Source organism: Eptatretus burgeri, chromosome 5 (assembly GCF_056783735.1).
Source record: "Eptatretus burgeri isolate ZD-2024b chromosome 5, Ebu_testis_v1, whole genome shotgun sequence".
In the NCBI taxonomy this organism is placed as follows: domain Eukaryota; kingdom Metazoa; phylum Chordata; class Myxini; order Myxiniformes; family Myxinidae; genus Eptatretus; species Eptatretus burgeri.
The window spans coordinates 47,063,694-47,091,360 of NC_140965.1; the positions used below are offsets into that span (position 1 = coordinate 47,063,694).

Consider the following 27,667-nt stretch of genomic DNA (forward strand, 5'->3'; position numbering starts at 1 on the left):
GACCCCACTCCCACTATAAATTGTCGCCAGGCAGGACGTTGCATCACAAAGTGTGCCGTCCCTCGGATGGACCTTGAGCCGGGCATCCTGTTTGCTACCGTTGGTGGACGTTGAACATCCCACGGTGTCTTTCAGGAAGAGTAGTGTTGTCGTCGGCATCCTGAATCAATTCCAAATTCCTGCCAAAAATCGCCTCTAGTTGAACGTCAGGCCCGACCAGTTCTTTAAAGATTTGAGTGAAAAGCATTTCCTAGCAGATTCCACAAGATTGGGATAATTGGGCCGTTAAGGTAGTAGTGGTAGTGGTAGTAGTAGTAGTAGTAGTAGTCGTAGTAGTAGAAGTGAGTCGTGAAACAACAATTTTTTTGAATTTCTTTCATGTTCCCAGATATTTGGATGTTTTTTGTTTTTATTTTATTATTTTATTTTAACTTTTACAGACAGCCTCAAAGTGAGAGGAACAGATGGCCTGTTAAATGTCATGTGTGGGTAATAGGGTATGTGTACGTGTACGTGTATGTGTGTGTGTGTGTGTGTGTGTTTGTGTGTTTATGTGTATACTGTGGAAGTCTGTTGTCAACATTTATGATCTTTCGAGATGCTGAACTACAAAGCTTGAATCCCCTAATGATGCAGTGTTTGTTTAGCCGATGATCCATTGACTTCTGAAGTGCGTGTGTGTGTGTTTGTGCTTGCAATGAGCTTGTGCTCATGTGTTGCATTTTTGACCCGTATATGTGCAAAAAATAAAAAAAACTTCACCTTGCAGAGAGGGAACATGTCCCAAAATATCCATCATTGAAAATAATTTCTATGCATCAAAAACATCTTGCATATCGGAACGACCAATGGCATCTTATGAAGCAGCAGTGGCAGCGTAGCATGAGCAATACCATAGGCATCGGTCCTGCAACATTGGTGGAGAAGGACGACGGTAGTGAGGATGAAGATCCAGAGAGACTGCTCTCGAGAAATATGTGGAACCAACTTCTGTTCTGTCCCATTCTTCCCTCCAAGGCTTCAATATAGCTGTTCACCACTACCTCAGGTCATCCCCATCCATACTCATTATGTCTTCTACCCCAAATCTCTGCCTCCCCAAATGACCCCATTCCCAAGCATTCCCATTTTCCAGGTTATCGTGATTTCCCCCCTTCCCCTCTCCCTCACCTCTTTTCGTGTTAGTTGGCAGTTGGTTTGTTCCTTTTCTGTTTCATCGTCACTTTCCCCTTCCTCTTATTGCTGTGTTTCATTAATCTTCTGTCCGATATGTTCACGCACATGTGTCCTTCTCCCCCTCCCGTTGATCTCTCTCACTTCTACTCTGCTGCTGGTGTTTCCCCCTTTCCATTTTACCACTTCCATTCTGCTCGAGCTCTTCCATGATCCTCGATCATGTATACAAAACATAATGATAATAACGAGTGGACACAGAGTTGAAGAGTAGCATCATGCTTTAGCACAACGTTTTTCAACATGAGGTCCCATCCGTGACCATGCTATTTGTTGTCCTGAAAGCATGTTGTCATGTTTTTGTGTCCTAAGTTGAGGCTCATGGAAGAGATATAACATGGGAAGAAAAAGCTAGTGGGGAGGGGGGGTGGAAATGGAAATGGAGGTGGGGTAGGGGGTGTGGGGGTGGAGAGTAGTGGGGGAGCAGGTGAAGGGGTGAGGGGTAGGGTTGGAGAGGAGAGGATGGGTGTGATGGAGGAATGGGGAGGAGGTGTGGGGAAGGGGCAGGAGTGTGGGTGACGAAGGAGGAGTAGTGGTGTGGGAGGAGGAATGGAGGCAATTACATCCTTTGTCCTGCACATATGGATAAAAAAAGCAGTTATTATGATCATGATAACATTTGTCAGCTTGCATGTAATGGCTGCAGCCATTCAGTAATAGATGGAATTTCATTCCAGAGATGTAGAGTCATGTTGTCGTTCAAGGCTTTCGAAGCTGTGATGGAAGCACCAATCCTGTTGAAATTTGCCTTCTTAACCAATAACCGACCATTACTCTTTTACAGATTTTTTTTTTTCTCCCCATTTCAGCTTGAAGTATCTATCATGTAAATGAAAACGTCCTCATTGATGTGTTCTTTCATTGTATGCTTGTTGGATAATGGGATCTTCGCATCGCAGGAAACCAATTTTATCCTAGCGTTTTAATGGGATGGACAAGAATATTGTGTTTATGTCTATTTTTATTATAATCATGGAATGATGAAGAAAAGGCGAGTACATGGTCTAAACTTTTTGCGTAAAGTTCAATAAAGACCATAAGGTTGTTCTTACGGGGTGACGATTATCCAAATATACGAGCCTTGCTCATTGCAAGTAACGACCAGACTGTGATGGTCTCCTTTCCCTCGCATTGCATTGTAAGGATGGTCGACTGTTGCTCTCCTAGCTTCACATTGCTGTTGATTATCTCTGAACCGACAGGTTCAGGTTTTAATTTTTATTGGCTTCAAATAACAACTTTATACAAGTGTTGAGGCTTATGGAATGGCGGAGCAACATGGGGACAAAAATCTGCTATTTCTGAACGTCTATTTCAAATGCTTGGTAACAAATTGGTTGAAAATAGGATAATGTTATTATAGGGTCATTATACGAGATTTTGAATCCATTTTCCTGTTAATTTGCGTTTGGGAATTGAAAGCCGACTGCACATCTTTCAAGTGCAAAATTGCACTTCAGCTCAAGCTGGCAATTATGATCCTTCGTAAACTGACGCATGGACTTTGTGGTGAGTTTGTGTGTTTATATTTAGTTTGAGGTGTACGAAGCTTTCCTTCCACAAGGTACATTGTCATTTTGGCGTTTCGTTCCCATCCGTCTTCCAATGCAGCCTTGAAACTTGATTTGCGTTTTGCTCTTGCGCAGCCACAAATAATCATCAAACAAGCTGAAATTGTGTTATTTGGAATGTTAAAGGTGGGTGTCCCGTTCTCAATTAAAGAGTCTTAAATTGGCAGATGATGTCAGAATGAAGCACAGGAAATGAATGCTTCATGGCATGAAAGATAGAAATAAATAAATAAATAGGCCACAGACTGTGAATGCGAGTCGTTGGCTGGAGAAAATTTGGCTGCGTGGGTGTCAGCTGTCACCCGCTTGATGTGGGCACGTAACGGTAAAGCTTCCTTTTCTTGCCATGCTTGGCCTAGACAAATAATCTTTGAGCTGCGCAGCGTGCGATGTGGGCGAACAGATTTTGAATCGATCTGAATGTGGGTGAAATACGCATTAGTGATAATATTCTGCTTCTTTTTGCCATCTTTGTTTTCCGCAAGCCACCTTACCCCCACCCCAACTCATGTCTCCAGTCTTTATTTTTGAATTTCAGATTTTCAACACACTCCCCCCTCATTTTGTTCCATCTACAAATAAATAATTCAAATCAAATTTTGTCCATGTTGATTACCATTTGTAGGTTGCTCAATGAAGTTAAAGTTTTACCTTGTGACTTGCATTATATCTGTATATCCAGAATATGGTGAACCTTCTTGGTGGCATCTCTACTGAAGTAGTGTGATCTATAACACCTTGAACCAAGCGTCATACAAGATGGATATCCAATCCAATATACCGTTGCGGACCCGGGGTCGGGGCGAAATGACCACGAGGGGGGAAAGACAACCTCAGCTTCCCACCAGACAACCTGGAATATTAGGCCGTCGCACACGGATAACTCCGTGACGCAGCGGGTGGATAATCGACCGTGAACACCAATAACTCAACCACGTGACTTAGGGTCCTCCATCTCATGTTAACCGGTTACCTAAAATGGTCACGTGACCTAATTACTGGGGGAAACGCCCTCGGTACGCCTTGTCCAAACCGGGTCACCTTACAGGATCAGATGCAGCCGAGCGCAACTGCCAAGGAACCAATGAGAAGAACAGATCATTGGGAGATGACATCCCAGCAGGCTGGACCAATAAAGAAAAAGACGAAAATGAGCTGGGTACATTTCTATACAAGCGTTTATTTACAATCAGGTGAGGAAAGGTATGTGGCACAGTGAATGGGGTTTGTTATGTACAGCAGGGATAGCAAGGAATTTGTGGGGTGTGACAAAAAGGCAAGCAACTTACAACATCAGACACAGAGCAGACTTATCCCGCTATATCTTCAACACTTAACTTAAGCTAGGACAGGCGCCATTACACACACACACACACACACACACACGCACGCACGCACGCACGCACGCACACACACACACACACACACACACACACACACACACACACACACACACACACACACACACACACACACACACACCCGATGAAGATGAGATAATCAGAAGAAATGAGAGGAGATGAGAACTAATGGCCTCGCAATACCTTGCATGGTCGGCCGACCGCGCTACCCAGTATGCTTTGGGGGAACACTCTGCTGAGTGATCCCAACTTCAGAGTCAGTGTGTTGTCTCCTGTTAATTACTATGCTGGGGCTTGTGGAAGTGCGTGCTCCACACTGGTCCAAAGAGTGGGTGGAGCAGACAGGCAAGGCAGGCATACAAGTGGGCGGACACCAGCAGGCGAGACAGGTGGACGGAGCCGTCAGGTGGGCGGAGTGGGCGGAGCCGTCAGGTGGGCGGAGTGGGCGGACGCCAGCAGGCGAGACAGGTGGAGCCAGCAGGCGGACAAGTGGGTGTACGCCAGCAGACGAGACAGGCGGAGTCAGCAGGTGAGGAAGGTGGGCAGAGTGGGCGGAGCCAGCAGGCGGACAAGTGGGTGTACGCCAGCAGACGAGACAGGCGGAGTCAGCAGGTGAGGAAGGTGGGCAGAGTGGGCAGAGTCAGCAGGTGAGACAGGCGAGGAAGTCAGGTGGAGTGGGCAGAGCCAGAAGGCGAGGCAGAGGTCGAGAGAGAGGGAGAACACTTTGCGATCCGCTTTTTATAAGCCCCGTGGTGTAGGGTGGGGTGACGACCCGAAGCGATGCATTGTCACCCGAATCGTATGCTCCTATTGGGCCCTAGTCCCACTCTGCGAGGCTCCTATGGCCAGAAGTGGTCCCATTCACACATCCGGTGCGACATGGCCGAGTTGCGGAATTGCCAAACACCGAACACCGCGACATGAATTGCCTTGCACCGAACTCCCGGGCCGTGTTCCGGCGACTGGACGAGGGTTGCGTCGGCCCCGCATGCCCATTCGGGCACCCCTGGCGAGCTGCGGTTGGCACTGGTCAACGTGCTTGTTCCGCTTGCACGCCATGTGGCCCGAGCTGTCTGGGCTGTGCAGCATGCCTCTGCTTGTTTGCGACTGCATTGATGCGAAGGTACGAGGAACCGCGGAATGTCCTCTGCCGTTTGTGGGAGATATTGGTAGCCGAGGTGGTGAGTGAAGGCCCATGGTGAGACGCTGTTGTAAATCAGCATGCAGACCCGAATGAAGAGGTGCGCCATGCCAAAGAACTTGCATGATGCAGAATGCCCAGTTGACAGCTGGCTTTGGAGGCCAAAGGCCTCATTTGTTTGGTTTAGGAGACAGTTTAAGCTCACTGGCCATGATGAAAGAGGACTCCATGACATCTGCATCTTTGTTGTTCAAGTCGACCTAAGGTCACGGATCACCGCTGCTCATGCCATTTCTCTGCCTCACAATGACATTAACTTCCTACAAAATCTTGTCAAGTATGAGAAGGTGATTGAGGCTTTTTCAAAATCGACCTGCTCTAAATTTGCTGGACATCTACGGTATCTAAATGAAGAGGTCATAGTTTGGCATTGTTTGATTCAGCTGTACCCAGAGAATCCAAACAAACAGTGGTAAAGTCGCTAAATGAAAAGGAAGGCATGGATAAACCTCAAAAGTGCATCCAGCTGAATATCAGGAAGTCTGAAAACATATCAATTGAAGATTTTGGTCCAAAGAACAAAATGGACTTCTTCAGGTGCCTTGAAATTCCAGCTGATTTTCTGGATTCTGACCCCGAGTCATGGAACTACGGAGAGGATTACAGGGAGGCACGACAGACAGTTGAACACTTGAAGGTGGTAAACGACAATAATAAAGGGTATGTGGCCATTTTTCAGGGGTATTATGTCATCATAACAAAAAAAGAAGAGAAAAAATTCCTCCTTAAAGTTGTGCAAGCCCATAGAAGTCACTTCCCCAACGGGAAAAAGGAAACAATGTCCATGTAAAAGTGACTAACCATGCCAGGTCACCGACTGGTACCAGGCCACTGCAGTCCAGAACTTCAATCTCATTGAGCAACCTCCAAATATGCTCCAAAATGGATGAAATTTGACATGTGATGTTCTTTTTAGCTCATCGAGAATGTACAGCAGTTCCGGGGAGCTTATCGGAAGGCATGTCATCCGTCCGTCAGTCCTTCAGTTCGTCGATCCATCCACAAACCACAAACACTTGCAACTTCTTCTCATCACAGAGTATTACCAAAGTTTATTCACGGCATTAAAAAAATTGGGGTCTAAGAGGGTCTTGGGGGGGGAGGGGTTGCCCCCCAAAATAGGAATTTACTTTCTTCTCAGAAACTACACACACAATTCGTCTGAAACTTGACCACAGCCCTCATCACCCGTGATGTACTAAAGTTTGTTCACGACATTAAAAAAATCGGGTTCTTGGGGTCTATGGGGGGAGGGGGGTCGCCCCCCCAAAATATGTATTTCCTTTCATCTTCAAAACCACACAAACAATTTCGATGAAATTTGACAGCAACCTCATCACCCATAATGTACCAAAGCTTGTTCATGACATGAAAAACAATTGAGGTCTAAGGTAGTCTACTGGGAGTGCCTCCCCAAAATAGGTATTTGCTTTCTTATCAGAACTACACACACAATTGCGATGAAACTTGACCACAACCTTCATTACCCATGATGTACCAAAGTTTGTTCACGCTAATTAAAAAATCGGGGTCTAAGGGAGGTGTATGGGGTTTTGTCCCCAAAGTCGGTATTTGCTATAACATTGCTTCATTGGTGCATTTTGCTGATTCCATCACACGTTTAGTACTGCAGCATAGCAAACCAATTGTTCGACTTTTCATAAAAGCACCAAAATTGGTAAATATGTTGACTAATGTATTCTGAAGAAATCTGGACATGGAGCCACTCGAGATTTTGCCTTGGTCAGCTTTGGCGGCCATTTTCCAAAATGGTCACCATTCTACTTTAACAACATGGGATATCTGTCATTGTTATTCTCTTTGTAGGTTTCTCAGAGGTGATAAATACTCCATGTGATGTGCACTTAGAGAGGAAAACAATACAAATGTCATTTGTGTTGATTTATTATATTTCCAACCATTGTATTGGGGAAACATGGTCATTTTTATGGGAAAATCCATTTTCGCACACAGCATCAGTGACAGGTTCAGAAGTACTTTGTTGTGGTGGTGGTAGTGGTGGAATTGGTGTTGTAATTTGGGATAGCTACAACGATGGCTCCTTGAAGACGGCGACAAGGGAGAAACGAGGAAAAAGGGTGCGACGGCGTGTGGTGAGCACCACAGCCATACCAGGAAACTGGCAGAGTTTCCTAGGTGTCGACGCAAACAAGGTGGAGCTCTTCACCTTCCTGTCCGATGTGCTGGTGCAGTCCTTCCATGACGAGGCAAAGGAGCTGGTAGTCACTGATGGTGAAGCAGTCATCTGCCTTCCAAGGCAGGAAGACGAAAGCTCTCTGGCTCCATGCGGTCAAGAAGAGGTGGACACTCGCATCATGCTACATGTGGCCCATGCTGCAGAACATGACCACCGTTGGATTCAAGTTCGAACCATAGACACTGGCGCCGTCGTCTTGGCGGTGATGGTAGCCCAGGCACTACCATGCGTGGATGAACTCTGGATTGCATTTTGGACGGGCAAGAACTACCGCTACATCCCTGCCCATGAAATAGCTGCCTCCCTCGGTCCACAGAAGGCACGTGCCCTCCCTGTCTTCCACACCATGACCGGATGTGACACGGTATCAGCATTCATGTGGCATGGGAAGAAATCTGCCTGGGCCACATGGAACTTGTTTCCAGAACTGACAGATTCTCTTGTGACCCTGACCACCATGCCAGTCAACATCCAGGATGACACAATGCACTGCATTGAAAGGTTTATCGTGCTCCTCTATAACCGCACCAGTCCATATACGGACGTCAACGAGGCCAGAAAGAAACTCTTCGCCAAGAGGAACTCAGCCAAGCGCATCCCACCTACCTACGACGCTTTGGAACAGCATGTGAAGAGATCAGTCTTCCAGGGTGGCTATGTCTGGGGGCAGGTCTTGGTCCCTCAATCCGTACTTCCATCACCAACAGGCTGGGGTTGGCGGCAAACAGAGGATGGGTCCTACGAACCGCTCTGGACCACACTCCCTGAGGCTTCAAAAAGCTGCTTCAAGCTGGTGTCGTGCAGCTGTAAAAAAAGGCTGTAGAAACCGCTGCAAATGCAAGAAGGCTAATCTGCAATGCACTGGACTGTGTGCTTGTGAAGGAGAATGCCAGTAGACAGACGCAGTAAACACAGACTGAGATATCGGCCGAGCTTAGAATGTGCAAATGCAAAGTCGCATTGCTTGTAAAAGTGTTGACTTCTTGATCCAGAGCCAGTACACTTGAGCTCAGAAACTCATATTGTACTCGACTGATGTATGCATGTACCATGTGTCCTAGTAGAATGGTAGTAGACAGTAAACCGTAGCCGCTTCAAAGTGAAGTGTGCAATAATTTGTCTACATTTTCTGAGTTTGTCATTATCACGATTATCAGTTCCCTTTTCAAAATACAGTAAAGTATGTAATCTATAATGCAATTTTTGTTGATTCCAAACCCATTGAATGTGATGAATATCATTTGACTCTTGTTCTCCAGGCAATAATGTGTACTTTTCAGCGAAAAGTTTCAGGAGAGCAGCAATTTTCAAATCAAATAATGGCTTTTTACCGAAAATACTGGCTCATAATATTTGAATACGCCTTTTCATGGTCAATTTACTGAATATTACACATTCCTTATTTCTACCACCAATACAATAAGAAAATAAGAGTATTTTGCTAATTTCGCTAAAGTAGAATGGCGGCTATTTTGGAAAATGGTCGCCGAAGCTGACCAAGGCACAATCTCGGGTCGCTCCATCTCTAGAATTGTTCGAAATACATTATTCTACATGTGTACCAATTTTGGTGCTTTTATGCAAATTTGAACAATTGATCTGAAATATCAGACTACGCTGCAGGACTTGTTGACTTCCTCCTCAGTATCATTATTCTACCAGGTGAGCGCCAAGGGGTATTGCCCCTATTTTTTGTATATCGGAACAATATTCGTGATGACAGCTTTAAGATGTTTCACTTTAAGTTTTACCTATAAATTAGGACCACCCTCATGTTTGTGCTCCATATTGCAGTATAATTTGGCAACGTGCTGCGATGGTTCACCTATTGTGATGTAACCTTGCTACATGCCTTCACATATTGACACCTGTGTACAGCACATGGCTCTCTCCTGAACCAACATGCTGCCCCTCCAAATACTCCCAAGCTAGTGATTGTCTTTCCGTTTTCTGCCGCCTTTTCAGATGTTTCCTTTTTTCTTTTGGAAAGTCTGACTAGGCAGTCGAGTGCTCAAAAATCAACAATAACAGAATTTCAGGGGTGAATCGAGTGAAAAGTGCATTGTTATTGTCTGCGTACAATGCAAACCATTCATCCTGTCTTGCTCGTTCATTCATGGTTGACAATGGCCAAGCAGATTACCCTTGGGGTAGTACTGAAGGTGGATAAAAAAGAGTTTTACTTATTGTGATGCTTGTGCTGTGGGGAAGTGGGTTTGCTAATGCCAATGCTGTTAAGGAGGTTAAAATCTTTTTGGACCTCAGTTTGAGTGATACTCTGTCCACGACTGGACCGTACATGATGTGGTGTGGCTGCTTGCAGATTGATGGAATAGTAAATGAGTATTGAGTTGCAACCACGGTTATATATATTTTACTTGCCCTTGTATTACTGGACAACCAAGAGCAACCATAGTCTGATGTCGAGCAACAAATCTTGCATCTGCTCATTTATCCTGCAGGGTGTGCCATCATGACGTATCTGTTTTTCATCTTTTTGGACATTGGCTAAATTTTTCCCAGGGCAAGTTTGAGTAAGGCTATTCATCAACCGTTATTTTATTTTATCAGTGATGTTGCGTGTCCAGTACCAAGCTGTCAAACTGTGCCGTGCCATGCTTAAACAATGCAACGCAACCTTGAAGGCCGTGACTGTTGTCCCTCGTTGTTTCGATAATATGAGCCTTGTTGAGGAATGTCTCCCTTCCATCACGTCATTTTAATTTAATTATTTTTACAATGAACCGTGGATGCATCAAATGAAGGATGCGTTCAGTGACGTGTTGCAGGTCGTTAGACAAAATCATGCAAATGTTGAGGTATAGCTCCAGCACAAGCCTGGTGTTGGCTTAGCGGTTAGGGTGGCTGGCTTGGGATGTTAGGGTCCTGAGTTTGAGCCCCGTTGACCTCTCTAACACCAGGTGAGGTTGACTCAGCTTGTCATCCTTCCAAGGTCAGTGAAATGAGTACCAGTGTACTGGTGTAGGGGCACAGCATCAGCGCTATAGTCTCGCCCCAACAAAATGATAGAAACCCGGCAGCCAAGCTGCAATACACAAGAAGAAGAAGTTCCAGCACAGTGTGCTTACATCGTCTCCCGCCAGGGCTAGCGTTGCAGGGGGATACGAGTGAATCTCATTGAGTGAAATAATCTAATTATTTAACAATCGCATGAATGCCAATAAGTATTTATTGTTATCTTGAGTGAGTTCACAAGCGATGCAATAAAATGGATTAAGCAAATGCTGAAAGCAAAGGGGAAATACTTATGTGGTTTTAGTACAAAGAAAGAGATATTGTTTTGCATTTTGTGAAACAGTTTCAGACAATTTAGATTTCTCCATTCGGTTGTAATCTCCATTTGCGGGTTTGCAGAATGGAGTCGTCCCAGGACTTAAAGTATCCACCTCGGTCTTGTTAAGACATCACGATGCATGGACCAAGCTGGTCCATGAAACGTTCTCCTTTTCCATGCATCCTCCCTGCCTCATGCGCAGAATACACTTTGCAGTGGAGGATGGTCTCCTTCTCTTCTACATTCCAATTCACCGCTTTCTTTTCCTCTGGAGCTTTTGTCTTGTTGGTTTGGGGCAGGCAGCACTTCTTCAGCATTTTCCTTTGGTACAGAGCCCTGTCTCATCGTGAGGTTCATAGCTTGTTCCTCACTGGAGAAGGTGCAGTCTTTAATATTTTTGGCACTCATTCTCGCTGCTTTGTGTGGCCACACAGACCAAGATCTCAGTCTATGAGGGGTCTGTGTCATTTTATTGATTTTTCTTTGGAATGGTTTCCAATCATTGATGGCCATTTGTGGTTACTGCCAGCTAGATGGCTTTTCCCAAGGTGCACCGGTTTCCCAAGGCTGCTTGTCAGGGGTCACCGATGGCACTCTGGGGAGTCATGTCATGTAGGTGAATGCCCAAACTCCTAATCTCCACCTTTTCTTGTCTGGGGTGACAGCATATGCTGTATCTCTTAATGTAGGCTCATGAAAGGAGGTTGTGGTTAGACAACTTTTTGCTGTTGACGGGCATTTTGTTATCGTGTCGAGGCTCATGGATGAGCTGCAACATAGATCGGCCTGGCGGTGGGGGTGTGGGAGGGTGAGTGGGTTGAGGGGGAGAGGAACTCACCAGCAGCAGCGTAGAGGGACGGAATATAGGAATCTTGACTTAGAGGATGGTGGGATACGAGGAAGAATGAGAACAAGGGGAGGGGGAGGAGGACACAGGGTGTGCAGAAGCTGGGTACAGGTGCAAATTGTCAATCACATAAGTAGAAGGGAAATCTGGGGAAGAAGCAGAAATGGAACAAAAAAAACAAACCAAGAGGAGGGTGAGGGAGCAGCTGGATGGAAACCTGGATACCCTTGGAGAGGTGTGCTTTGGACCTGATCAGATAGAAGCCGAGAGCTAAAGATTGCGAAGAATTAGGTGGACATGAAAAAGATGCCGTTTGTGGACCGTGTCGGAAAGAGACCATGACAGAGGTGCATACCCCCTTTGCTCAAGAATACAAGTACACAGAGAAAATGTTTGCACCGTGTGTAATTCACACCTGCGTTCGACACTTGGTCTTCTTCTTTGAACCTTTTTTAGTTGAAAAATAATAATAAAGGTCTTCGTATTTTTATAATCTGCCGCTGGGTTCCAAAGAGGCTTAAAGAACATCAAATAACGAGTTATAAGAAAGTTGTCCCATAAAAGTTCATGTCACACAACAGAAAGAGAGGAATGTAGACAACTGCCTCGAACTTAATGAGCAAGAAGTGACCATTCTCCATCGGTTTTGAGTTTGGAAATCGGGTTCAAGGAAGGTTGGTACCAGTATGGTCGGAGTAATGCATTACGGGATCTGTAACGGTCATGCTTGTGCCTAATGAGAAACCGGGAAAGCGTGTTGAAAACTAGTGCAACATTTGCTTAATTTGACTCGATATCATGAACAAATCCCACATTACAAAGTGCGAAAGAATAAAAAAACCATTTTGCTCCGAGAGCCTATTTCTCAGTATTTTATTATCTGCAGTAATATCTTCATCGTGAAACTTTCAGAGCCTTCAGAGCATCGTTGAGAAACATCTGAGATTATCCGCCCAGAACATGCAAATACTTACGTTCCTGATACTCTTGCCTTTGATTGAAGGAAAGTTTTCGCAATTTTTGTGAGTTCCATGAACAATCTTTGCTGATGAGGTGCAAGCAGTCAATTGGTATCTTACAATGTCGGTCACAGTCAGTGAATATGTCTGAGTCTTGAACGCTCGTTCATCCGGTCTCCGTAGCAACTTGACGGCTGTTGCTTTGCATCATGTCATCCTCTCTCTTGTTGTGGTTACGTGGAAAGTGGTTTGCTTGTTGGCAATGCATCCCATTTGCATGCGCTGGCCTCTTCCAGAAAGCCCTGATGCAAAGCTTTACAGCTGTGCCTGCCAAGGCCGGTGGAATGTGTGACACCACGGAATTAGACTTGGGCTGCCCTGCCAGTGAGTTTTTCGTCTCCATGGGTACCGCAAAATATGCCTCTTCCCGATCATTCCACAGGAGTCTCGTGGCCGGCCGCAAGACGAACCGTTTCTGCTCGCACTCCTCCCATCCTGAAAATGGCCATCTTAATCTGATTTTTTATTCTCAACGGTTACTTGAAAATCGAACTGCACCTCGTGCATATTTTTCATTCCTAGTATGCGTCAGATACAGGTGACTGTTTGTGCTTATGGACGCATCATCACATAATTTCTTTAAAAAATACAAAAAAATGGCCTCCATATCAGTTAGACCTTCATCAAGGTCAGGCCAGTTTCTGTGGCACACCTGCCTGCTCTTTTTTGTTTTGTTTTGTCGTGAATTATTATTTTTTTTAATTATTTTTTTTTTTGCATCTGATTGTTAACTTGTACATGCTTGGTTTAAATATTTAGGATCTGTTCTGATTACCGTCAAAGAGTCATCACACCACTAAATTGATAAAATCAGAATACCCTCCTATAGTCAGGCTTTTAAGCAAGGTGTCTCATCTGCTAGATTTTCATTGTACACACTTTATACTCGATGGGATCTTTTATTATCAACGGTATGCTAAATTGTGTTCTTTGTGCAGAAGTAACACATTTTTCTCTGAGTTGTCCAATCAGGGTTCAATTCCTGACCTGACAAACTAATTGTCAGATTGGTGTTTCGCAGACAACGTGTTGATTCACAAAGTGTGGCGTCCCGCGGATCGATGCCCCGTCTGCTCGCATTGGCCGATGGATGTTAAAAGATCCCACGGTGTCTTCTGCAAAGCATAGGCGACTTCAAGAGTCGCTGGCGAAGCAGAAGCGGCAATCTTGTAGAGTGAAGAGTATCTGGTGAACATTGCTTCATGAAAGACTTGATCCGAAAATTTTCCCCGGCAAACCACACAATAAAGTTGGAATAACTGGAGTCGGAGTAGGAGTAGTAGTAGCGAGGGAATTAGACGCCGTCATTGTTTAATGAAGTTCATAGTTGGGCACAGTGTTCTTCAAGGACCCTTCTGATTTCTAATTCCTTTATTGATTCGGTGTCCCCAAGAGATGCTATTACAGTTTGACCAGGAAGCAAGTGTATTAGTATTCCCAAAGGCGGTTACTTAAGTGTTTTGAGATTTATCTTGTCATGATGCATATACAGTACTTTAAATTATCACAAACCATTTACTTTATTATTATTATTATTATCAGAAACGAGGCATATGATTAATTGCGATGCACTGTGAATCTCTTCAAAGGTGACTTGATATTTTCTTTTTCTGCCATTACATTTCCTTCCATGCAACTAAGACATTGCTAAAGTTATCTAAGATAAATCTTATATGTCTCATTAAAAATAGTCACCCCTTTTTACATCATCAGTCGTGAGAACAGAAAATAGATTCAAACAGTGAAGTAAAACGATCTAATTGTGCTTCATATTGTCACAGATCCGAGGTCTGGAGCTATCATGAGGGAGCTCCTCGGACCTTTACCTGACCTCCGGTCCTGAGGCTGCCGGCCACAGATAACTCTGTGGTCCGATGGGTTTCTAGGCAACTGTGGCTGCCAATTAGAACAGCTGAGCCTGCAGGCACAAGAGAAAAGTAATTATTCTTTACGCTAATGGAGCCCACTTACACGTTCTCATCTGATCGAGCGTACTCAGGCATTTTGCCTCTCGATGGCAGAAATCATCTACAGTGGTTGCCAGTCCTATTGTAGATCGCGGTGTTCGCGTGAACTGGTCTCCCCCCTAAGGCGGAGTGCACTTCATACCGTTCTGCAAGTATATTAGCAGTCGCTAATTCGTGCCTCATCTACCCGCTGCCATACATGATTTTCTGACCTCGAATGGCTCAAATATCCCAGCAAGCTGGTACTCAATTTGCCGACCTCAGAAGGATGGCAGGCTGAGTCAACCCCCTGGTGTGTATTAATTCAGTGGCCAATGGGGCTTGAACTCAGGACTCTTGGATCCCAAGCCGCTACCCTAACCACTGAGCCAACACCAGGTTTAAACACTGGTTTAAGAACTTACACGTTCTTATCTATGCTAAACACAGGACATGGCCATCAATCATTCCGGGGAAATGTATAGAGGAAGAAGAGAGTAGATAGAGAGAGAGAGAGAGAGAGAGAGAGAGAGAGAGAGAGAGAGAGAGAGAGAGAGAGAGAGAGAGAGAGAGAGAGAAGAGAAGAGAAGAGAAGAGAAGAGAAGAGAAGAGAAGAGAAGAGAAGAGAAGAGAAGAGAAGAGAAGAGAAGAGAAGAGAAGAGCACAGCGGAGTGTGGGTATGGCTCCTACCTCACCTCACACAGATTTGTGTAAGCTCATACCGCATGCAGATTCGCACAGCCCACACCACGTACAGACTCGTGCAGCTCGTGCCATGTGCAGACCTGCGCAGCCCATGTGCAGACAGCTTGTGCCACATGCAGACTCGTACAACATGCAAGCTCATACCATGTGCAGACTCACAGTGTGCAATATTCAAGGTTCCCCACTGTGGCTCTCGCGGTCCGAACTGGTAGATGTGAGTGCAGGCTTCACCAAAGGATTCATGATAAGGAGAGCTCGATGGCGGAAAACGTGACAAATCAAAAGTCCCGACACATGAGATGATTCGAGAAGTCCCGGCAAGTAATACGAGTTGTGAGCACCTGTGGCAGGTGACGTATGGTGGATCGGAGCACTATGAGACAAAACCTCCCGGCAGATTGGGCAAGTGGAGTCTCGAACGTCAAGAGCTCCTGGCAGGGGCCGAGCAGAGAATCGAAGCACCTGGCAGATCGAAGCGCTTGGTCGATCGAGACTCGTGATGGATCAGACACTTGGTTCATGAGAGCGCTTGCCGATCTGTGTGGAAAAGGTTCTGAGGATCTCTTGAGCGTGAAGAGTTCCAGCCTTTTCCACCAACTTCATTCACTCGGGCTCTCAAATATCACAAACTTCATTCAGAAGTTTCCACATCCACTCTCCACGGAGGTCAAACCGATCTAGATTTTACAACCAACTTCATCCACTCTCCACGGACCTCCACCCTCTACGGAGGTCAAGAAATGAAAAGAATGAAGAGACCACTGCATTGATAATAATTGACAATAATGCATTGTCTCAAAATGGGGGGTTTTTGCAGGAAATGAAAATATCGAGTATTTATTTTCCATGGTGTGCCAGCACCCAAGTAAGAATCTTTTGTACGAGTTACAGAGTAATTCAGGTCCATTGTTTCGAAGTAATGGGGGTAATTCGTGATGTACGTGTCAGGGGGATGGTTTCTGATTTGGAACGGAAAAGGAGGGAGGGGAAGTTTGAATGCAAAGATCAGGATCATGAGGAGTTATGGGGGTTTGAAAGATAAAGCGTGAGGGACTGTCAATGGATGGGTAGCTTGAGTTAAAGGAGGGTCAAAAGATAGATTGATAAACGGAGCGATGAAAGAGAAATTGAGCATGCCAGCTCACAATGCATCTCCCTCTCAAAATATCTCTCCATATAAAAGGACAAGGATCTGTCTCACACAAACTAAATAAATTAATGTCCTGGGAAAATCCTGCGTGTCTGAATGCATACGGGGGTATTTTTCCACAACCGCAACAATATCTTTAAAAGAGACTTGCACAACAAACTTTTGAGAATCTATTAAGCTTCAAGTTTGAGACTTTATTTATTTATTTTTCTCTTGTTAATGCACATTGAAAGCAGCAATCAGTTTGCATGTTATGATCAGAATATAGCTTTGAAATATACTTTGGAAAGATAAGATGATTCACTTGAATCGAAATATACGTATGTCTTTGTTTGTATTATTTTGTGTAAACAGCTCCTTGCTTCATTTTAATTCCATAACATGTAAAATGCAAACCTTTGCATCGAGCGGTAGTTAACACCAACTTTAAAATGAGCAATTGCAATAACTTGTACATTTGGAAACATCATTGTGCATGAACATAAATTATTTCAGCAGTATTAGACAATAGGCAAATAAACACAATAAATGGGATCTGATCCTCGGATCCCAGAATCATGAGCTCATTGCTCACACGGGAGCATAAAACAGGCCAATCCGTACTACAACTAGAGCGGGTACTGATAGAGCGCGTACCTCTGCCAGGCTGAACACTTCACATTTTGTATCCCACTGATGGGTCGGATCTGAATCTGGGCGAATCGATTAACCAAAATGGAAGCGTCTTGTTGTTGTCACCTAACCAACTCGTCTACCAAGTTTTGTCATAACTCATCCACAACTTTTTGAGATATGCTCACAGACAAACAACCAAACAAACAAACAGGGGTGAAAACATAACCTCCACCTCCCTCCCCCATCCACCCCAGGTGGTGAAGGTAATAAGTGGTTCACGAAAAAATATTTTCACGAAAAAAATAAGTGACCACTATATTCGTTATTGTTGTGTGTCTGTCTGTCTGCCTGTCTGTCTGTATATCTGTATGTCTGTCTGTTTGTCTGTCTGTCCCGAGCATAGCTCCGTGGGTTTTGATCCGATCCTGACAAAATTTTGGTGGGGGGTTTATATCATGATCTAGTTGTGTTTTCCTGAGAATGGGCATAGTGCGCCCATTATGGGCGGAGCCACGCCCAAAAAACATGCGTTGTTAGGGGGTAGCCGATTTCAATTTGCATCTTCTCCGAGGGCATTTGTCGAATCTGACAGGGGTTTCGGTATTTGGTTAGCCCAATGGCACCTGCATATCCCCACTGAGCTCGATTTTTCATTTTCGTCACAAGGTCACGAACTTAGAAAATTGCGAATTTTGACATAAATATCCATCTTCTCCTAGGGGGTTTGTCGAATATGACAGGGTTTCGGTATTTGGTTAGCCCAATGGCACCTCTATAAACCCACGGAGCTTAATTTTTCATTTTCGTCCCAAGGACAAGGTCACAAGGTCACGAACAAAACATGTTTTTAGGGGGTCGCCGATTTCAATTTGCATCTTCTCCGAGGGGGTTTGTCGAATCTTACAGGGGTTTCGGGATTTGGTTAGCCCAATGGCACCTGCATAGCCCCACGGAGCTCGATTTTTTTTTTTCATTTTCGTCCCAAGGTCAAGGTCACAAGGTCACGAACTCAGAAAATTGCGAATTTTGACATAAACGTCATACAACCGCCCAAACTTTGAGAGCGAGGATGACAATATTTTCTATGCATAATCCTGAGGTCATTCCCCACCTAAAGTCTTGAAACCATTTTGCTCTATCTCGAACACCTTGCCCGTGGCGCCCCCTTCAAGTTTGTTTTTACACTGATTTTATCAAAGTATGGATAATCCGATGAGTGCGAAATGCCATGTAGCCTCTATGACGTTATATTGTTCCTGGAATGTTCCAGAGGAAGTTTTCACCAAAGGTCATAATCCTTGACCTTTGACCTTTAAAGTTCACAAAGGTCAAATTTTCAAAGTTGTGCGAATTGAACCGGGTTTTTGACCTTCTTCGATGAACTAACTCCAATAAGCTATAGCACGTATCCTGTTTCCTTATTTTAATGTCCACAACATTGTTTTGTGACCTTTAAAGGTTATGCAAAGGTCAAATTTTTAAAGTTGTTGAACGAAACCGGGTTTTCGACGTTTTGCAGCTAATAACCTGTCACTCGTACCACATCACGTTGATCATTTTTATAACTTGGTCAAACATTATCACATTGTCTCATCCTTGACTTCTGAAACAATCTACATCATCAAATACCGCTCGTGAACCATCGTTGTCTTCAGACTTCTCGCTTTTAAATATGTACAAGTCTGGAGATGGCGATGGTTCACGAGCAATGTAAACGATTTGCCTTTTTAATTTTTTTTTACCTTCGAGGGGTCGCCACGGGCAAACTGGCGGGAATCGGGAAAAATGTAAATGATGAAAGTTGTAGTACTCGAAGAGCACTACTTGCATACCAACTTTCATTTGAAACAGTTGAAAACGCTAGGAGCTCGATGCCCAATTTATTGATTTTTTTTGACATTTTCTAAGTTCGTGACCTTGTGACCTTGACCTTGGGACGAAAATGAAAAATCGAGCTCCGTGAGGCTATGCAGGTGCCATTGGGCTAACCAAATACCGAAAATCCTGCCAGATTCGACAAACCCCCTCGGAGAAGATGTAACTTGAAACCGGCTACCCCCTAAAAACACATGATTTTTGGGGCGTGGCTCTGCCCATAATGGGCGCAGCACACCCATTCTCAGGAAAACACAACTGGATCATGATACAAACCTCGCACCCTAATTAAATCAAGATCGGATCAAAACCCACGGAGCTATGCTTGGGACAGACAGACACACACACACACACACCCATAACGAATATAGTGGTCACTTACTGACTCGTGAACCAATAGTTATAGTTTATAAATAATGGTGTGTTGGAACAGGTCAAGGTAACATTACTGTTGGATTACAGGGTGGTAGTAGGTGAAGGTATCAAAACTAATGGGTTGTTAACATAACAAGGCGAAACCATTATGCCTGGTGTTGGCTTAATGGTTAGGGTAGCAGACTAGGGATCCTAGGGTCTTGAGTTCAAATCCTGCTTAGCTGTTGAATTAATACCAGGTGGGGTTTACTCGGCCTGTCATCTTTCCGAGGTCGGCAAAAAAAAGCCTGGTGTCCCGTCTGCTAACATTGATCGGTGGATGTCAAAGATCCCGTGGTTTATTTTACAAAGAGTCGGTGAGCTATTGCTGGTACCCTCAGGAGCAAATAACATATTCGACCACTTTCAGTTGAACATCATGCCTGGCCTGCCCCTTCGTGAAAGACTCGTGCCAAACTTCTCCCTCGGCGAACCTCACAAGAAGATGAAATAACTTGGGTGATGAACGAAGTCGTCGACTTTTACTCAAGTCGTTACCATTGCACAAGTGGCTAAATGTAACATATTTACCAAAACGTTTAATCAGAAATGCTACAGCGTTGCACAGTACTAACCATTTCCGAGAGGACTGCATGATCCCATTTTCCAATGACCATTGCCATATATTAAGCTATTATGAAACCATCAAAGTAAGCAAAGCGTTAAAAAAGAAAAACCGAAACAAATATACATTTCTCTCCCATTTCCATCGAGTTTTTATCCCTTTGCTATTTCATCCAGTGACAACTATTGTTATTTCTTCAACATCTCGAAACGACAAGCCAAACATGGAGCCTATTTTGAAGCCAATTAGGACACTGAGAGGCCTGCCCCGAGGCAGATATGTGACCACAGCCATTGCCTGTTTGCTTGGAGATTTAACCACCATCTAATCGAGCTCAAAAATGTTTTCCAAAACACCAGTGGAATTCCAAGCTACGAGGATGTCAGCACACCAGAATTACAATTCAGGTTCTCACTGTTCACGTTATGTTCTAGTTCAACCGTTGATCTCTACTCCAACCGAATGAAATCTTCCTTTTGCATTGCTCCATTTTTGCAGCACCGTCGCATGACTTCTGTTGTTTGTGTGAACCATCAAGTTTGTTATTAACTGTCTCCATGCCACCTAACCTTCTACCTCCTCTTCCTTCTACCTCCTATTTCCTCCCACACAGTTTTCCATGTGCCGACAGACCTGCAATTGCACAACAAAAATACATGGCGCCGAGTGTGAACCCAGTCCCAATGTGCAGCTTGTCAGCGACCGTGTCAGTAGTTTTGTTTGGAGTGATCGTTATGGTGACTGTGAGATCCCTAGGTGAACTGGAGCAAGCACTGGCCCTGGCTTGTAGATTATACCGACCGATGCTTTGAAGGTACTGGGAATGGGAAGGCCCGTTGGAGGATATCCCATCGGTACATGTTTCCTTGCGGTTTTATTTTCTTCAAAGGCATTTTCAAGTTCGCCGAACTACACAAATAAGACGCTGTTGTAGCTGTTTCGTAAAGGGACTGTCACACGTTTCATGTCTAACATGACTCTCTTGTACAAACAAGCAAAATGCTGACATAAGGTTTTTGATGCTTGAAATGTGCTGCTAAGTGTGAATGTATTTCTGTTTGTGTCTCAAAGTCCAAGGAGGTTTCGGTTGAGAGATTTCTCTGATCATTTTCAAGCTAATTATTTTACCTCCTGGTTCTATACGCTCCTGGGTTACCTCCTGGTTCCTGGCAGGGCCGTCCGCAACTGAGGGCAGAGTTTTGGATCGGCCTCAATTTTTTTTAGCCACGCCAATGAGATATTTTCACAGACTTAAAAAAAAATCTAAGAATACTAGTACTCAAAATATGGTTCTGAATAAATATCCCTCGTTCGTAAAGACGAGAATAGACTTTATTGGGACCACAAAGCAAAAAGCCAAATATCTATCCATCGATATATTACTAAAACTCTCATCTTGTATGTATGTATGTATGTATGTATGTTTGTATGTTTCCAAAATACAGCCAAAACGGTACACGATAGCACAAACATTTTTGGCCCACCTTACTCACCATTCTCCTGCGGTGTGCATTATCAAGTTTCGTTAAAATCGGGCAACGAAAAAATTATTTAAAAATCAATTCCCGATTCAGTGAAGTACTCTTCGGGAGTATTTGATCAATGCAAACAACCTCAGCGGTTTCGTTCGCTGGAGCTATTTTTTTTTCTAGAAATAATTTATTTTAAAATCTCAAACATTTAGTATCGACAAACAACGATTTATTTTTAAGCATAAAATAAACATCGTCATTTTGATCTGATACTTCCGTGTTCATGAATAAATTAAATTGTGTTTAGAAGATTACGCACAATAATTTCTTCGACTTTCTTTTCTCCATTTTTTTTTCTTCACATCGATGCACAATATCAAGTTTCGTTCAAATCGGGCAACGAAAAAAATTATTAAAAAATCAATTCCCGATTCAGTCAAGTCCTCTTCGGGATTATTTGATCAATGCAAACAACCTCAGCGGTATCGTTCACTGGAGCTTTCTTTTTTTTTTCTTTTTGTTGAAATGATTTTTTTTTCAACCGCTGTCACAACTGGAACCCAACGGGTTCACGGGTCATCTAGTATTCGTTAAAAGTCATAAAAAGACTTTTTAAAGCAATTTTTTGTTGTTGTTGAAAGCATAACAACAGGAATGGATCATGCATCAAAATTTTCACAACACATTCATAGCAACGTCTAGTTTTGGCCTCAGATGAAGAGACACGATAAATTGATGTGACAGAATAAGGTACGGAATAATGAGACACCTCAATGGGTTAAAAAATAAATAAACAATGAACAATCACCAATGTATTGATGTAAAATTACTAATTTTTCAATGGGGTCTTGAGACCCCTTTTTACTTTAAAGGGAAGTTCATTGTATTTTACATCCTAGAGATAAGTATAAAATTTAAATGTGATACTGTGAAGTGCAGATATTATTTATTTGATAGTTCAGAGCGAAATTTGCTATATATTTCTGAAAAGTGATACAACCCTGTCCACCACTTCTTCAATAAACACCATGTGAAAATCACAGGCTCTGAAATGTTGGATAGGTCTGGCCTACCCTGGCCTACCCAAAGATAGGACAGTGGCTCCGTCTAAGCTGACACAACTGTCCATGACTATTATGAAGTTGTTTTGTCATTGAAAATCTACATGCATGTTGCCATATAATCATGTTATCGAAAATGTTTGTTGAATATCAGACAATAGGCATACTATTGATACTAAAATATCAAGGATACTAAAAAATATCCCAATATCATTTCATTTAAAATTCAACCATAACCCCCAACCACAACATCTCAATCAAACAAAAGTTGTGTCAAGAAGGTATTATATTAAACCTCTAACGAAATTGAAGTTTTTTTTTAAAAAGGGATAATTAATTTTGAAAATCCACTTATATGTTAGTCTAACACATATCTTTTATAACAGTTGGCCAGTCTTGAAAATCGCCTTCTCCTCCTCATCTGAGAAGGTCAAAATCCAGCAGAAGTCCGTCATTGAGATCCATGTTATTATGTGGAAACAAGTGAAGACCCACCTCCCTAAGCCCACCTCTTTCCGAGTTTCTAGTTTTTCCTTTACTTCTATGATTGATAGTTTGCGTCTGTATCTGTCTTGTTCACCACATGTCCTCGCCTTGCTCTCATCCTTCCCCATTTCACTTATCCCTCCAAGTCTCCCTACATTTTGTCCCTCAACCCTGCTGCTGGAATGTCCCCCTCCTCCTTTCTTTCCACTGTTTTTGTTCCATTCCATCCTGGTCCGTTCAGTGTTCTAGTTCATCCATGAGCCTTGACTCTGTATTCAAAGAAAAACAAAAAGAATGGGTTTAGAATAATGGTTCTGATTATCACACACCATCAATCAATTCATGAAGCAAGCCAACCAAAGATGTGAATGGAAAATATGCCAACCAAATTATAACGACTTTATATTAACTAGAAAGTTCATAGATCACCTAAATCCATGCAGTCTTGAGAAAAAGGACATGGGAAGTGTCTTTTCAACTCTTGCTTTGCGTTTCCGAGCATGATCTACATCAGCTTTGTTTGTAAACTTTGAACAACGGGCGTGATGGCAACCATCCGAAGTTGATTGGTCAAACAGAACAATCCAGAGCTGAAACTTCTGCTAACTCTGCCCTCAGAGCTTGCGGCAAATTTGATTGGTCGAGACGGCATAAAGTTTTGGCCAAGTACTGCTAAACGGAAGGTTTTTGGAAGTGAAAACAAGGTGACTTGTGTTCTGCAGTGTTCGAGTATATAATTTAGTGAAATACGATATAAATTTTAATGGTTGTAGAAAATAACAAAAGAAAGCATTTTTCTGGTTTAGCGCTGTTGGATGCAGCGTCGTTGACACCACCTTATTGAACACGTTACATTACATCTTTCCCCAAAGTGATCGTGTTGTTGTTATTAAGGTAATGTTGAGGTAATATTAATTTTTTTCTAGAGACGATCCTGTTCTTGGAGGTGTAGTTGTTGTGAAGGTAATATTGAGGCAATGATAATTTTTCTGGCGTGATCCTGCTCTTGGAGGTGTTGTAGTTGTTGTGAAGGTAATGTTGAGGTAATATTTCTTTTTCCGGATGTGATCCTGTTTTTGGAGGTGTAGTTGTTGTTGTGAAGGTAATATTGAGGTAATATTTATTTTTCCGGAGTGATCCTGTTCTTGGAGTTGTAGTTGTTATTGTGAAGGTAATATTGAGGCAATGATAATTTTTCTGGCATGATCCTGCTCTTGGAGGTGTTGTAGTTGTTGTTGTGAAGGTAATGTTTACATAATATTTATTTCTCCAGATGCGATCCTGTTCTTGGAGTTGTAGTTGTTGTTGTGAAGGTAATATTGAGGAAATATTAATTTTTCCGGAGTGATCCTGTTCTTGGAGTTGTAGTTGTTGTGAAGGTAATATTGAGGCAATGATAATTTTTTTGGCGTGATCCTGTTCTTGGAGGTGTTGTAGTTGTGAAGGTAATGTTGAGGTAATATTTATTTTTCCGGATGTGATCCTGTTCTTGGAGGTGTACTTGTTGTTGTGAAGGTAATATTGAGGTAATATTTATTTTTTCCAGAGTGATTCTGTCCATTGGTGGTCATAAAAGCCTGCAAAACGCTCCTGAAATGATGTATTTTATCCAATAATTTAACTCGTGGAGCCTGCAATGTTCTTCAGGCAACAATACAAATGAAAAATTGAATAGGTGTGTCACCACACCAAAACAGAATGAGATATGAGAGTTTAGGGTGCCATCAGTGAAAAAGGTTGAAAACCATTGCTTTACTTTATCGTTCATGGCAGAAAGGGCATCTACCACCCACGTGTGCCCCAGGGCCTCCACCACTATAAATCCAGCACTGCTGGTTGGAATGATTTTTAATTTTGTTTGACTGCCAGATTGAAACAATTGATATCCCATGAGTGCGCATGCGCGCTCGGGATGAGATTCCATACAATTTGCCAAATTCAGAGCCAGAGTATTGATAAACTGCAGGTTTGTGTTCTGATTCGTGTTCTACAGTGTTCAAAATATAAAATTCAATTGAAATTAGAAAGCATCCCAAAATGCAAAACCTGTCCGCATCCGCTTTGCACTCGACCTGAACTTGACGAAAACAACAGCTAAAAAAAAGAAGTTATTAATTAATCTTTAATTAATAATTAAAGAAATTAATAAAGCTTCACCATACGGTGCAGCGGGGGTAGGCATTGGTGACGGTACAGTGGAGGTGGGCAGTGGTGCAGATGCAGCAGGTACAGTCAGTGGTGGAGGTGCAGTGAGGGCAGGCAGTGGTGGAAGTGCAGTGGGTGCAGGCAGGAGTGGGGCAGCGGATGAAGGGAGTGGTGTCGGTGCAGCAAATAGAAATTGGTAGAAATGAGGTATGGGAGACAGTTTTTGTGGGTGATGAGACAATTAAGTATGTGGATTCTTCATTCTGCAGGAAGCATCTTAGACATGGAATTCTGTGTTGTTTTGAAGGAGCAGGAGTTAGGGATATTGAAGGAAGGGTTTATCGATATTGTACCGGGTCATGGTCGGAAGAAGTTGGTTGTGGTACACCGAGGTGCGAATGATGTAGGGAAAATTTACTCAGAGGTTTTGAAAAATTGATACAGGAAATTGGGTAAGCAGCTGCGAGCAAAGGATTGTGAACTCATGTTTTCTGGAATTCTCACAAGATTAAGAAACTATATAGAAATTATGAGCAGAGTAATAGACATCAACAAATGGCTCGAAGAATGGTGTAGGGAGGAAGGATTTACATATTAGAAGCAGTGGGAATCATTAAGGGTACAAAGGGAGTGTTTCCGGAATGATTGTCATATATTAAATATAAAGGGGCAGCAAGGTTTGCAGTGGGAATTGAGGAAGGAATTCAGAGGTTTTTTTTTGGTCAGGGGAGGGTGGGGAAGCTTTAAGGAAGGAACTGATGATGTAATTGTGATGAGTAAGGCCAGGCAGGAAAATAGAATTTCAGGAAGGGAAAAGTGAAATATATTCTATACCAATGTCAGGAGTTTATCTAATAACATTGAAGAGCTTGAAGCCAAAGTAGATAGCAAGGAGTACGATATAGTTGCAGTGAGTGAGACATGGGTTGATTAGGAGAGTAACTGGAAGACAGGATTGGAAGGCTACAAGGTGTATCGGTGTGATAGGAAAGAGAGAATAGGAGGAGGAGTAGCAATCTGGGTAAAGGACAGCATTGTATCAAGACAAAGGGGTGATATTAAGGAAGGAATAAATGTTGAGGATTCTGTATGGGTAGAGATTAGAGATTGTAAATACAGTAAGATACTGGTAGGATGCTTTTATAGGGCTCCAGGTAGGAAGGAAGAGGAGGAAGGAGGAGTACATGAAGAATTCAAAAGGGCATGTGGTGTGGGAAGAGTATTGATTGTGGGGGATTTTAACTTGTCAGGGATAGATTGGGTCCAGGAACAGGCAAAAGGCAGAGCAGATGAGGATTTCCGACATTTAGTCCAGGATTGCTTTTCAACCCATCTTGTAAATAAACCCACGAGGCACGAAGGGGAGTGCAGTGTTGGACCTCCTTTTAAGTGACGATCCAAATATGGTTTAGTTTTGGATTTTGGAGCATTTTGGAGCAAGTGACCATCCAATTGTGTGTGCAAAGATTCTGTTAAGGGTTAGAGTTCAGGATAGTAGGTTAAGGCTATTAGATGTCAGGAAGTCAAACCTTGAGGGTGTGAGGAGAGAGTTGGGTGATGGAGATTGGGAGACTCTAACAACAGGACACTCAGCATCAGAGAAATGGGAAACCTTCAAGGACCAAATGTGTAGAGTGCAGAGTAAGTGCATTCCAATGAGGTGTAAAACTAGAAGTAGAAAGAGACCAGGGTGGTTGAGCAGTGAGATAAGGAACGCTTTCAAGGAGAAGCAGAAGGCATTTATTAGATTTAAAATATCAGGACTGGAGTTCTATTTATATCACTATCAGAGTAAACAGAGGCAAGTTAAGAAAATAACTCAGCAAGCCAAAAGAGAGAATGAGAAGGACATGGCTAAGGATATTAAACATAATAGCAAGGTTTCTTTAAGTATATCAAGGGAAAAGAACAGGTTAGGACCAGTGTGGGCCCATTGAGGAATAGCACCGGGAGAGTCGTTAGTAATGAAGGTGAGATGGCAGGCTTATTAAACAGGTATTTTGCTTCAAGTTTTACACAAGAACAACCAGGAGAATTGCCAATAGCTGAGAGTAGCTATTAAGGAGGTGAGGAAGGGCTTTTACAGAAGATCCAGGTTGGAGTGGTGGAAGTAAAGGAACAGCTCGGTAATGTAAGAGAAGATAAGGGTCCAGGGCCAGGTAATATGCACCTGAGAGTATTATGGAGATGGTTGAGCAGGTAAGTGAGATGTTAACGGATATTTTCAAAAGCTCAACGGAGTAAGGACAGGTACCGGAGGATTGGAGAGTCACAAATGTAACACCATTATTTAATGATCCAGAGAAGAATTGGAAAACTATAGACCTGTTAGTTTGACTTCAGTTGTGGGGAACGTGTTGGAGACATTAATTAGGGACCAGGTGAGGAACCATTTCAATAAATACAAACTAATTAAAGGAAGTCAGCATGGGTTTACCAAAGGTAGTTCCTGTTTAACAATTTTTTATAGTCTATGAAGCAGTGTTTG

The 27,667-nt window shown here is 43.2% G+C and overlaps 1 protein-coding gene across 19 annotated transcripts in view; it reads left to right on the forward strand.

Annotated features, from left to right (window-relative positions):
- The window catches only part of HIVEP2 (HIVEP zinc finger 2), a 321,024-nt gene that overhangs the window by 64,989 nt on the left and 228,368 nt on the right, over positions 1 to 27,667 (forward strand). The gene's annotated exons all lie outside the window — the stretch shown is intronic.